This window comes from Hemiscyllium ocellatum (assembly GCF_020745735.1).
Source record: "Hemiscyllium ocellatum isolate sHemOce1 chromosome 27 unlocalized genomic scaffold, sHemOce1.pat.X.cur. SUPER_27_unloc_11, whole genome shotgun sequence".
Lineage (NCBI taxonomy): Eukaryota > Metazoa > Chordata > Chondrichthyes > Orectolobiformes > Hemiscylliidae > Hemiscyllium > Hemiscyllium ocellatum.
Window position 1 is genome coordinate 21,910 of NW_026867478.1, and position 12,166 is coordinate 34,075.

Sequence of the window (12,166 nt, forward strand, 5' to 3'; positions counted from 1 at the left end):
AAGGAGACCCTCCCGTGAGCTTCGCCTTCAGATCTCCTTGGCTCCGCCCAAAGTTTCGGCTGATCAGTTCAAGCACAGGGTCGCAGCCTTTTCTTGCTAAACTCAGCTGGCTTAAACGTTAGCAACGCCTCTGGTTCCCGTTGGGATTTACGCTCCCGAGCGCAGACCTGGCCCGCAGCCTCTAGTCCCACAGGTCCTGCTGACTGCAAACTGCCCTTCTGTCAGCAAAAATACAAACACGACGGGGACAGTGTTCATTTCGCTATTCTCAATGTCAACTCTGACCCCACGAAAGGTTCTCTTTTCAGGGACGGGCATGTCAATTGCCTACTTGGGGTTTGGTGAAATGTCTCAACAAGTGTTTCGGTTTGTCTACATTTACAAGAATTCTAACCCCAACTAGACATTTACATGTAAATTCTAAGAATTATGCAATGTGACACATGAAAGCATGATGAGGAGCATCTCCTGTGTCCTCTCTCAGCTCAGAGAAGACGTAAACCCCGCTCCCCCCTGTAACATTCATCCAGGTGACAAAAGGATCTTAACGCAGGCGGATTAATAGGGGTTGCTCAGTGGTCACTGCGCCAAGGGACCCGGGTTCAATTCCAGCCTCGGGGGTGACTGTCCGTATGGAGTTTGCACATTTCCAGCCTGCGTCTGCGAGGGTTTTCTCCGGGTGCTCTGGCTTCCTCCCACAATCCAAAGATGCGTAGGTGAGGGTGGATTGGCTATGCTAAATTACCCATAGTGCTCAGAGATGTGTAGGTTAGGGTGGATTGGTCAGGCTAAATTACCCATAGTACCTAGGGATGTGTAGGTGAGGGTGGATTGGCCATGCTAAATTACCCATAGTACTGTTAGGCCGGAATCTGTCCTTGCATGTTCGTTTTAGGAGGAGAGACAACAGACGCTCAATTGTTTGGCACAAGCAGGCTTTATTGCAGAATCGTAGCTGATACAGTGAATCACCATGCATTCACTGGAGAAGGCGCGTTCTGCCTTCCCCTCCCAAATCTGCTCCTGATATACTCTTTGCTAAGCAGAGCTTCACGGAGCTACTAAGCATTGCCTTATTAGGACATTTCGCGTTTGCTAGGCGTTTCCTGTTATTGAGCTCATTTGGGCGTTGGCAGCTGAGCTGGCCACGTAAGCAACAGTTTCGATTCCCCAAACAGCAGCTATAGCTCCACCCTCCCTTGACCTATTTTATCCTAACAGTACCCAGGGATGTGTTGGATTGGGTAATTTAGCATGGCCAATCTACCCTAACCTACACATCCCTGGGTACTATGGGTAATTTAGCATGGCCAATCCACCCTTAGTGTAGGATTGGCCAGGCTAAATTGTCCTATAGTATCCAGGGATGTGCAGGTTTGGGTGGACTGGCCGTGCTAAATTACATAGTGTTTGGGGATGTGCAGGTTAGGGTGCATTGGCCGTGCTAAATTACCCATAGTGTAGGCTAGGTGGGTTAGTCAATGGGAATTGCAGGGTTACGGGCAGAGGTCTGGGTGAGGGAGGGTTGGTGTGAATTGGATGGGCTGAAGGGCCTGCTCCTACACTGCAGGGGTTCTAAGCGTGAGATGAGGTGCTTGACGGAAACGATGGGGAAGAGGCAGTGAAAACACAACGAGACCGTTTGAAAGTGGGAGCATGACAGGAGGGGGTGGGTAAATGGGATGTGGTGAGGGAGGGGGCTTAGGAGAGAAAGAGACACAGAAAGAGAGGGTCACACACAGATACAACTGGTGAAAGTGGGGAAGATTGTGATAGGTTCAGATAAGGTGGAGGAAGAAAAGCTGTTCCCTATTCACTGATAGTGACAAGGTCAGGGGCGGCCTGAAGTTCAGGGGTTTGAGCAAGAGAGAGAGGGGGAAAACAGAGGAAAAACAGGTTTACCCAGCAAGCAGCAATATGCTGGAATCCGCTGTCACCTCAGAGAGACAGACAGACGCAGAGAGAGAGAGAGAGAGAGACAGAGCCAGAGAGACAGAGACGGGGAGGTAATCAGATGAATGGCCTCCCTGTGCTGTGAGATCCAAAAGGAGCACGCGAGCAGCTGCCCCAGTGTTTCTGGCGGTCTGAGGCATCTCCCCCTCGCCCCATTACTGGTACCGCTCTCCCGTCCCATTGGCACCCTCCCGGTGAATGGCCCACTCTCCCAATGCACTCAAGCTGCCCCTTCTCCCGGGGGCTGGAAGAGGACGGAACAGCCCGCTCCGGAGCGGGGCTCGGGAACGCTGCCCACGTCCGCGACGTCCTTTCCGAGAAAGGAAACAAAAAGGACAACAGACAGGGGACCACCCGCATCAACGGGAATGACAACATTTCACCCTCAGACAAGGCTTTGTCAAGAGATGTACAGCACGGAAACAGACCCTTCGGTCTAACCCGTCCATACCGACCAAATATCCCAATCCAATCTAGTCCCACCTGCCAGCACCCGGCCCATATCCCTCCAAACCCTTCCTATTCATATACCCATCCAAATGCCTCTTAAATGTTGCAATTGTACCAGCCTCCACCACATCCTCTGGCAGCTCATTCCATACACACACCACCTTCTGTATGAAAAAGTTGCCCTGTAGGTCTCTTTTATATCTTCCCTTCTCACCCTAAACCTATGCCCTCTAGTTCTGGATTCCCCAACCCCAGGGAAAAGACTTTGCCTATTTATCCTATCCATGCCAGTCATAATTTTGTAAACCTCTAAGGTCATCCCTCAGCCTCCGACGCTCCAGGGAAAACAGCCCCAGCCTGTTCAGCCTCTCCCTGTAGCTCAGATCCTCCAACCCTGGCAACATCCTTGTAAATCTTTTCTGAACTCTTCCAAGTTTCGCAACAGCGGGGAGACCCAGAAATGGAAAAGACTGAAGGGGGAAGTCAGCAGTAAATCTTTTGAAGAGGTTACAAGGAGAGACCTCTGTCTGCAGCGGGAATGACCCCCACAGTAGCAGGTTGAGGTGGACGGCATTTAAGGAGAAGCTGGATACAGACGTCAGGGAGAAAGGAACTGAAGGGAATGCTGCTGTAAGGGAAATCAAGTGTGAGCAAGTGAAGGGGAGGTGCGTAGAGGCTCACATGGGTCAGAAATACTGAGAGAGACCAGTTGAGCTGAAGGACCTGACTGGAGACTCAATGGGACAGAGAGTGAAATCTTGGATCCACCTGCAAGAGAAGGAGAAACACGTGATTTACCTCCCAGGATTAAGCAAGTCCCGCAGATTCTGCAGATCACTTTATTGGCCAAAGCACTGAGTATAGGGGTTGGGGTCTGGACAGGACGTTGGTTAGGCCACTTTTGGAATACACAGGAACCTCGATTATCCAAAGGACACATGCAGGGTGTATTTCAGTCGCTTGACGATTAGATCCCTTAGTGTGGAAACAGGCCCAACCAGTCCACACTGAGCCTCCGAAGAGTAACCCACCCAGACCCATTTCCCTCTGACTAATATACCTAACACGACGGGCAATTTAGCATGGCCAATTCACCCTGACCTGCACATCTTTGGACTGTGGGACGGAACCGGAGCACTAGGAGGAAACCCACGCAGACGCGGGGAGAATGTGCAAACTCCACACAGTCTGTCGCCTGAGGCAGGAATGAAACCCGGGTCCCTGGTACTGTGAGGTAGCAGCGCTAACCACTGAGCCACCGTGCTGGTTCATCTAATTCTGGATAATCGAAGTTCCTCTGTATTATGTGCACTTCTGGTCTATCGGAAGGATGTTGCAAAACTTGAAAGGGTTCAGAAAGATTGACAAGGATGTTGCCAGGGTTGGAGGGTTTGAGCTACAGGGAGAGGCTGAACAGGCTGGGGTTGTCTTCCCTGGAACGTCAGAGGCTGAGGGTTGACTTTAAGAGAGGTTTATAAATTCATGAGGGGCATGGATAGGGATAGACAAAGTCTTTTGCCAGAACTAGAGGGCATAGGTTTAGGGTGAGAGGGGAAAGATTTAAAAAGGGTCCTAAGGGGCAACATTTTTCACACAGAGGGTGGTGTGTGTGCGTGTGGAATGAGCTGCCAGAGGAAGTGGTGGAGGCTGGTACAATTGCAACATTTAAAAGGCATCCACTTGGGTATCTGTATAAGGAGAGGTTTGGAGGGATAGGGCCAATTGCTGGCAAATGGGACTTGACTGGTTGAGGATATGGAGGGGTTGGAGCGAAGGGTCTGTTTCTGTGTTGTACATCTCCACTTCAGGAGGAAATGCGCAGTCGCAGGCTCGCAGAGCCACTGGATGCCAAGGGGATGAGAGCACAGCAACTGCAGTGACCCTCCCCCATCCCACCCAGGGTTCAGCCCTGGGCGGTGACTCACAGCGGCTGGCCCCGTCACTTGTGCCCCCGCTGGTGCCGCAGCAGGTGCTGGGACTGAGCGAAGCCCCTCCCGCAGACGGGGCAGGTGAAGGGCCGCTCCCCGGTGTGAAGCCGCTGGTGCCGCAGCAGGTTGGACGACTGGGTAAAGCTCTTGCCGCAGACCGAGCAGCTGAACGGCCTCTCCCCGGTGTGGACCCGCTGGTGGGTTAGCAGGTCGGACGAGCGGGTGAAGCCCTTGCCGCAGACGGAGCAGGTGAAGGGCCGCTCCCTGGTGTGGACCTGCTGGTGGGTCAGCAGGTTGGACGAGTGGGTGAAGCCCTTGCCGCAGACGGAGCAGGTGAAGGGCCGCTCCCCGGTGTGGACCTGCTGGTGGGTTAGCAGGTCGGACGAGCGGGTGAAGCCCTTGCCGCAGACGGAGCAGGTGAAGGGCCGCTCCCTAGTGTGGACCCGGCGGTGGGTCAGCAGGTTGGACGAGCGAGAGAAGCTCTTGCCGCAGACGGAGCAGGTGAAGGGCCGCTCCCCAGTGTGAAGCCGCTGGTGCTGCAGCAGGGTGGACGAGCGGGTGAAGCTCTTGCCGCAGACCGAGCAGCTGAACGGCCGCTCCCCGGTGTGGAGCCGCTGGTGGGTTAGCAGGTCGGACGAGCGGGTGAAGCCCTTGCCGCAGACAGAGCAGGTGAAGGGCCGCTCCCTGGTGTGGAGCCGCTGGTGGGTCAGCAGGTTGGACAAGTGAGAGAAGCTCTTGCCGCAGACGGAGCAGGTGAAGGGCCGCTCCCCGGTGTGAAGCCGCTGGTGCTGCAGCAGGGTGGACGAGCGGGTGAAGCTCTTGCCGCAGACCGAGCAGCTGAACGGCCGCTCCCTGGTGTGGACCCGCTGGTGGGTTAGCAGGTCGGACGAGCGGGCGAAGCCCTTGCCGCAGACGGAGCAGCTGAACGGCCGCTCCCCGGTGTGGACCCGCTGGTGGGTTAGCAGGTCGGACGAGCGGGCGAAGCCCTTGCCGCAGACGGAGCAGGTGAAGGGCCACTCTCCGGTGTGGACCTGCTGGTGCTGCAGCAGGTTCGACGACTGGGTAAAGCTCTTGCCGCAGACCGAGCAGCTGAACGGACTCTCCCCGGTGTGGACCCGCTGGTGGGTCAGCAGGTGGGAGGAGTCGGTGAAGCCCTTGCCGCAGACGGAGCAGGTGAAGGGCCGCTCCCCGGTGTGGAGCCGCTGGTGCCGCAGCAGGTTGGACGACTGGGTAAAGCTCTTGCCACAGACCGAGCAGCTGAACGGCCTCTCCCCGGTGTGGACCCGCTGGTGGGTCAGCAGGTGGGAGGAGTCGGTGAAGCCCTTGCCGCAGACGGAGCAGGTGAAGGTCCGCTCCCTGGTGTGGACCCGCTGGTGGGTCAGCAGGGTGGACGACTGGGTGAAGAACTTGCCGCAGACGGGGCAGGTGAAGGACCGCTCCCCGGTGTGGAAACGCTGGTGGGTCAGCAGGATAGACAGCTGGGTGAAGCCCTTGCCGCACACCGAGCAGCTGAACGGCCTCTCCCCAGTGTGGACACGGCGGTGGATCTCCAGCACGGAGGGGGAGCGGAACCCTTTCCCGCAATCCCCACACTTCCACGGTTTCTCCATGGCGCGCGGAATGCCTCCTGAGACTTCCTTTCCCCACAGTGGGCAAACTGGCTCAGGCACGTGCCCCTGTGGTTCAGGTAAAGACGATACTTTAAGAGCCTACTGAAGCAGACAAAAACGTTCAAAGAATTTTCCCCTTCTGGACTGAAAGAGGGACGTCTCTCCTGTCCCACGAATCAAGGGGCTCTGTCAGACCTTCACATGGTACTCCGTTGGGGAGCTCTACCTGCAAAGCTGCTCTTCTCATATCCTGTGAAAAGGGGATTACAAAAGTCATTGCTACCTACACATGACAGGAATTCAGAACAGATCATTCTAGTTTCTGTAGAACTTCCCTAAAACAATCAAGTTACAATATGCAGATGCCAGTGTTGGGCTGGGGTGTACAAAGGTAAAAAAAATCACATCACCAGGTTGTAGTCCATTAGATTTGTTTAGAAGTTCGAGCTTTCAGAGCTCTGCACCTTCATCAGGTAGCTAGTAAAACCTCCAGGCGAAAAAGACAGCAGATGCTGGAGATCAGTGTGGTGCTGGAAAAGCACAGCAGGTCAGGCAGCATCCGAGGAGCAGGGAAAAAATAAAAACCGACATTTCGGGCAAAAGCCCTTCATCAGGAATGAGGAAAGAATGAGGACACTTTCCTCATTCCTGAAGAAGGGCTCATGCCCGAAACTTCGATTCTCCTGTTCCTCGGATGCTGCCTGACCTGCTGAGCTTTTCCCGCAACACATTTTCAGCTCTGATCTCCAGCATCTGCAGACCTCATTTTCTCCTATAACCTAGAGTTGTGTGATTTTTAACTTTAAAAAGTGTTGCAAATCTCCACCCGACACACACACCCCCCCCACCCCCACACACACACACACACACACACTTTTCTTCAATTCTCACTCTGCTGTTTCTGATATTACCCATCCCCCAGTATTGTCCAGAAAGGGACTTATTACCTAAAAAAGTTGTAAATCTCCATCCCACACACTCTTTAACTCTTGCTGTACCTAATATCCCACCTCCCTCCCCCCATGCTCCAGCAGGGTCTGACTGATGCTCATTGACTGAGCCACACTCACCTCTTCCTGGCCACAGGGACCCTCCAGACCAACACAACATCAGCTCCCCTTAACCCCCCCGCAACGGCGCATGTGCAGGAGCAACCGGTCACGTGAATCGAGGGACCGCCGTCGTCACAGAGGCCGCGCGTTGATTTGACGGACCGCCCGCCCGTGCGGCGTTCCAGCCTTTCCCATTGGTCCACCGCGCCGTGCGTCACGCGGCGGCACTGGTCTTTGTGACGCCCACGTGACCTCTCTCCTCCACTACCCTCACGTGCCCCTCCCTTAACCTTGACACGGGGAGGCATGACCAATGGGAAGCCTTGGAGGACCGGAAGGAAGGCTGGTCCTCCTACCAATCAGAGCATCCCCTCATTGTCTGAATGCGGAAGTTGGATCATGAGCTCCTGCTGCTCTCTCTCTCTCTGAATGAAGATTGAGTGTTACCCCAGACTGCACCAACCTCTGTGAGTACAGCACCCTCTCTTCTCACCCCTCCTATTCCATTTCTTTTCTCATTTTGGGCTTAAACTGTTGGTTTGTAGGAAGTGAAGTGAAAGGAGGTGAACTCAGGAAAGGTGCATATGCTGGATGCATTGGTCTAGATCGCTGTCTCTGTCCCTCTGTCTCTGTGTGTGTCTGTGTCTCTCTCGTGTCCTTCATCAGGAATTGCGGAGGGGGAGGGGGGGTGGAAAGGGTGCTGAGAGATAAATAGGAAGGTGGGAGTGGGGCTGGGGGTAAGGTAGATGCAGGTTGGTGGTGGGGGGGGGTGATGGCGACAGGGTGGAGCAGATTGGTGGGAAGGAAGATGGACAGGTGGGACAGTTCAAGAGGGTGGTGCTGAGTTGGAGGGTTGGAGCTGGGGTGGGAGGGGGGAGGGAATGTGAGGAAACTGGTGAACTCGATGTTGATGCCATGTGGTTTCAGGGTCCTAGGCCACCTGATACCTGGAGGAAGAATGCCTCTGCATTGGGACCCTCCAACCATACAGGATCAATATTGATTTCACCAGTTTCCTCATTTACACCCCCCCCCCCCCTGCCCACTCCCAGATACAACCCTCGAACTTGGGACTGTCCCACCTGTCCATCTGCCTTCCCATCTATCTGCTCCACCCTCCTCTCTGACCTGTCACCTCCTTCCCCCGCTTTCATCTACCCATAGCATTCTCAGCTCCCTTCCCCCAGTCCCACATCCCTCCCATTTATCTCTCAGTCCTTTTGGGCCCACCCCACATTCCTAATCAAGGGGTTATGCCCAAAACATCAAACCTCCTGCTCCTCAGATGCTGGCTGACCTGCTGTACTCTTGCAGCACCAGACATTTTGGTGCTTATTTGTCTGGATGTTCTGATGTGACCCATTCGCAGATGTGAAGTCACATTCGAGATAAAGTCCTTCATGGAATGTGGGCTTTCTTTTTTTGGCAAGGCCAACAATGTTTTCGTCCCTAACTGCCCTTCAGACAAGAGGATTGCCAGACTTTAGGGGGCATTTTAAAAGTCAAGCACGTGAGCCATCATATGCAGGCAGCACCAAGTTAATGCTAGCGGGTTTCCTTCCCTGAAGAGCGTTATTGAATCAAATGGGTTTTCAGAAAAGTTTCATTCTCTCAATGACTGAGACTAGTTTTCAATTCAGATTTAAAAAAAATTTAAATTCCCCAATGTTTGTTTTTACTGGTATTTGGACCCATGAGCCCAGATTATTTGCCTGGGGCCTCTGGATTGCTGGTCCAGTGTTGTTGTTATAACATCACTGACTCACCTGGACAGCATTGAGAGTCATACAGATGTATAGCACACAAAGAGACCCTATGTGCAACTGGTGCATGCCGAGCACATAGCCAAAATTGATCTAGTCCGACGTGCCAGCACGTCCCTCCAAACCCTTCCCATTCATATTCCCATCCAGATGCCTTTTAAATGTTGCAATTGTCCCAGCCTCCACCACTTCCTCTGGCAGCTCATTCCATACACTCACCACCCTCTGACTGACAAAGTTGCCCCTTAGGTCCTTTTTATGTCTTTTCCCCTCTCACCTCTAGTTCTGGACTCTCCCACCCCAGGGAAAAGACCTTGTCTATTCACCCTATCCATGCCCCTCATCATTTTATAAACCTCAATAAGGTCACCCCTCAGCCTCCGATGCTCGAGGGAAAACAGCCCCAGCTTATTTAGCCACTCCCTGTAGCTCAAACCCTGGCAACATCTTTGTAAACATTTTCTGAGCCCTTTCAAGTTTCGTTTAACTGAACAGTAAAAGTCATACTGGACAGGGATATATCATAGTGTCACTATGCAATGTGTATTTATTTACGACTGTATAAATTTGATTTATAATTATTTCTAGTTATATCATAGTGTTGTAGCCATGTTATGTATTCCAAGTTTTGGAGAAGATTTGTAGCTTGGCTGCTCGTTGTTGTGGTTCTGTTTGCCGAGCTGGGAATTTGTGTTGCAGACGTTTCGTCCCGTTTGGGTGACATCCTCAGTGCTTGGGAGTCTCCTGTGAAGCACTTCTGTGTTGTTTCCTCCGGCATTTATAGTGGTTTGTCTCTGCCGCTTCCGATTGTCAGTTCCAGCTGTCCGCTGCAGTGGCCGGTATATTGGGTCCAGGTCGATGTGTTTATTGATTGAATCTGTGGATGAGTGCCATGCCTCTAGGAATTCCCTGGCTGTTCTCGGTTTGGGCTTGTCCTATAATAGTAGTGTTGTCCAAGTCGAATTCATGTTGCTTGTCATCTGCGTGTATGGCTACCAAGGATAGCTGGTCGTGTCGTTTCGTGGCTAGTTGGTGTTCATGGATGCGGATTGTTAGCTGTCTTCCTGTTTGTCCTATGTAGTGTTTTGTGCAGGCCTTGCATGGGATTTTGTACACAATAAGGACTGCACAAAACACTACATAGGACAAACAGGAAGACAGCTAGGGAATTCCTAGAGGCATGGCACTCATCCACAGATTCAATCAATAAGCACATCGACCTGGACCCAATATACCGACCGCTGCAGCGGACAGCTGGAACTGACAACCGGAAGCGGGCAGAGACAAACCACTATAAATGCCGGAGCAAAGATCACAGAAGCGCTTCACAGGAGGCTCCCAAGCACTGAGGATGTCACCTAGACAGGGGACGAAACGTCTGCAACACACATTCCCAGCTTGGCGAACAGAACCACAACATGTCATGTATTTCCAGTCATACCCTTTACAGGACAGGAGAATACTGGGCTCAATGCTGACTCTGTGGATGAATCTAGTCAGACTCATTCCTCTCTATATCCACAGAGTCCTGTAAGTGTATTCTTCTATAGGGTCCCTCCAGTCTCACTTGGGTATTGATCGACTCCACTACAGTCATCCTCAGAGCGAGCATGTTCTAGGTCTTGTTACCAAAGCAAAGTTCTTGCTCTGATTCTCTTTCCCCTCCCCCCCCACATCTTGGTCTGTCAATATGGTAGAAAGAGAGGGGGGGGCAGATAACTAGGTTAGCAAACTGCATGAGGGTGGCATGGTGGCTCAGTAGGTAGCACCGATGCCTCATAGTGCCAGGGACCTGGGTTCAATTCCAGCCTCGGGTGACTCTCCGTGTGGGTTTCCCCTGAGTGCTCCGGTTCCCTCCCACAGTCCAACCTTGTGCAGGTGAGGGTGGGTTGGCCGTGCTAAATTGCCCAGAGTGTTCAGGGATGTGTAGCTTAGGTGCACGTGTCAGGGGTAAATATAGGGGAATGGGTCTGGGTAGGATACTCATCACAGGGTCAGTCTGGACTTGTTGGGTCGGTATGGACTTGTTGGGCCGAAGGGCCTGTTTCCACACTGTAGGGGTTCTAATTCTTAACTTTTCTTGGAGCTAGATCTTTCAAATGTCAGGAATCAGAAAAATTGGGAGGGAGCGTATAAGGTACGGCAGTAGGGAGAGTGTGTGGGATGGAGACACTCAGGTTTTGGGTTATGGGCATGGAATGAATATTCCGTGAAATCGATCTGTTAAACTCTGAGATTCTACGTGATACTGACAGCGATGACTTTCTAATTGACAGGCTTTCACAGGAGGATTTACCTGCATATCTTGAACTAATTGCCTCAGCCAGCTTGACTCATTGGGACTGGAATTTTATCGATCTTTTGAGTGGAGAAGGAGGATTGTCCCGCCTGCTTCCAGAGATCTGACTGGTAAAGCACTGAGATGCCGCTGTTCGAGGGTGGAGGGAGCTTTACCGGAGCGGAGAGTTAGCCAGCCGGCCACCCGCAGCAGAGTGGGACGTCAGAGGGAGCGTCGAACCTGGAGGGAGCCTGCGCCGTGGGGAAACCGTGGAAGTGTGGGGAATGCGGGAAGGGGTTTCGAGTCCCCTCTGAGCTGGAGACCACCGGCGCGGTCACACCGGGGAGAGGCCGTTTTCCTGCCCCGAGTCCGGCAAGGCCTTCATTGGGTCCTCCAAGCTGCTGAGGCACCGGCGGGTCCACACCGGGGACAGGCCGTACCCCTGCCCCGAGTGTGGCAAGGCCTTCACCCAGCTGTCCCACCTGCAGACGCACCGGCGCCTCCACACACCAGGGAGAGGCCTCTCACCTGCCCCGGGGGCGGCAAGGCCTTCAATCGATCGCCGACCCTGCGGACGCACAGGCGCCTTCCCAACGTGATCGCACGGAGTTGAAGTCTGCAGCGAATCCCACCCAGGACTGGGGGGGATCGTGCCCGTGGGGGGATTGTGCCCCGTTCGAAGACAGTGGGTGAAGCGGGAAGGGAGCGAGGCTTCCTTTCTGCCGGACTGGCCGCTCTCGCTCCCTTTGCTTCCCGTGGGACCGATGCTGTTTGAGGCTGGGACTGCACGTTCCCCGGGCCAAAGATCTGCAGGAGCTGAGGAAGTGCACTCCTTTCACACCGGATGGTAAATCATGTTTGTCCCATCTATTTCAGTCTTAAATACCCTCCGTGACCTGGCCTCCCAGCCTCCTGTGGCAGTGAATTCCACAGATTCCCCACTCTCTGTCTGAAGAGGTTTCCCCTTATCTCCGTTCTAAAAGGTCTAAGGCTGTGCCCTCGTCTCCTGGTCTCTCCTACCAATGGAAACATCTTCCCAATGGCCACAGATAGATCAAAGTCAAATACAATAGCCTCTATTCCATTGAGTGTCCAGCACACTTTATAACACTTTGTAAAATCAGGAGGGCCA

The 12,166-nt window shown here is 53.3% G+C and overlaps 1 pseudogene; it reads right to left on the reverse strand.

The window, feature by feature from the left end:
- Nucleotides 1-1,858: 1,858 nt before the first annotated feature.
- Nucleotides 1,859-12,166, reverse strand: part of LOC132807247 (zinc finger protein 721-like) — a 145,380-nt pseudogene continuing 135,072 nt past the window's right edge.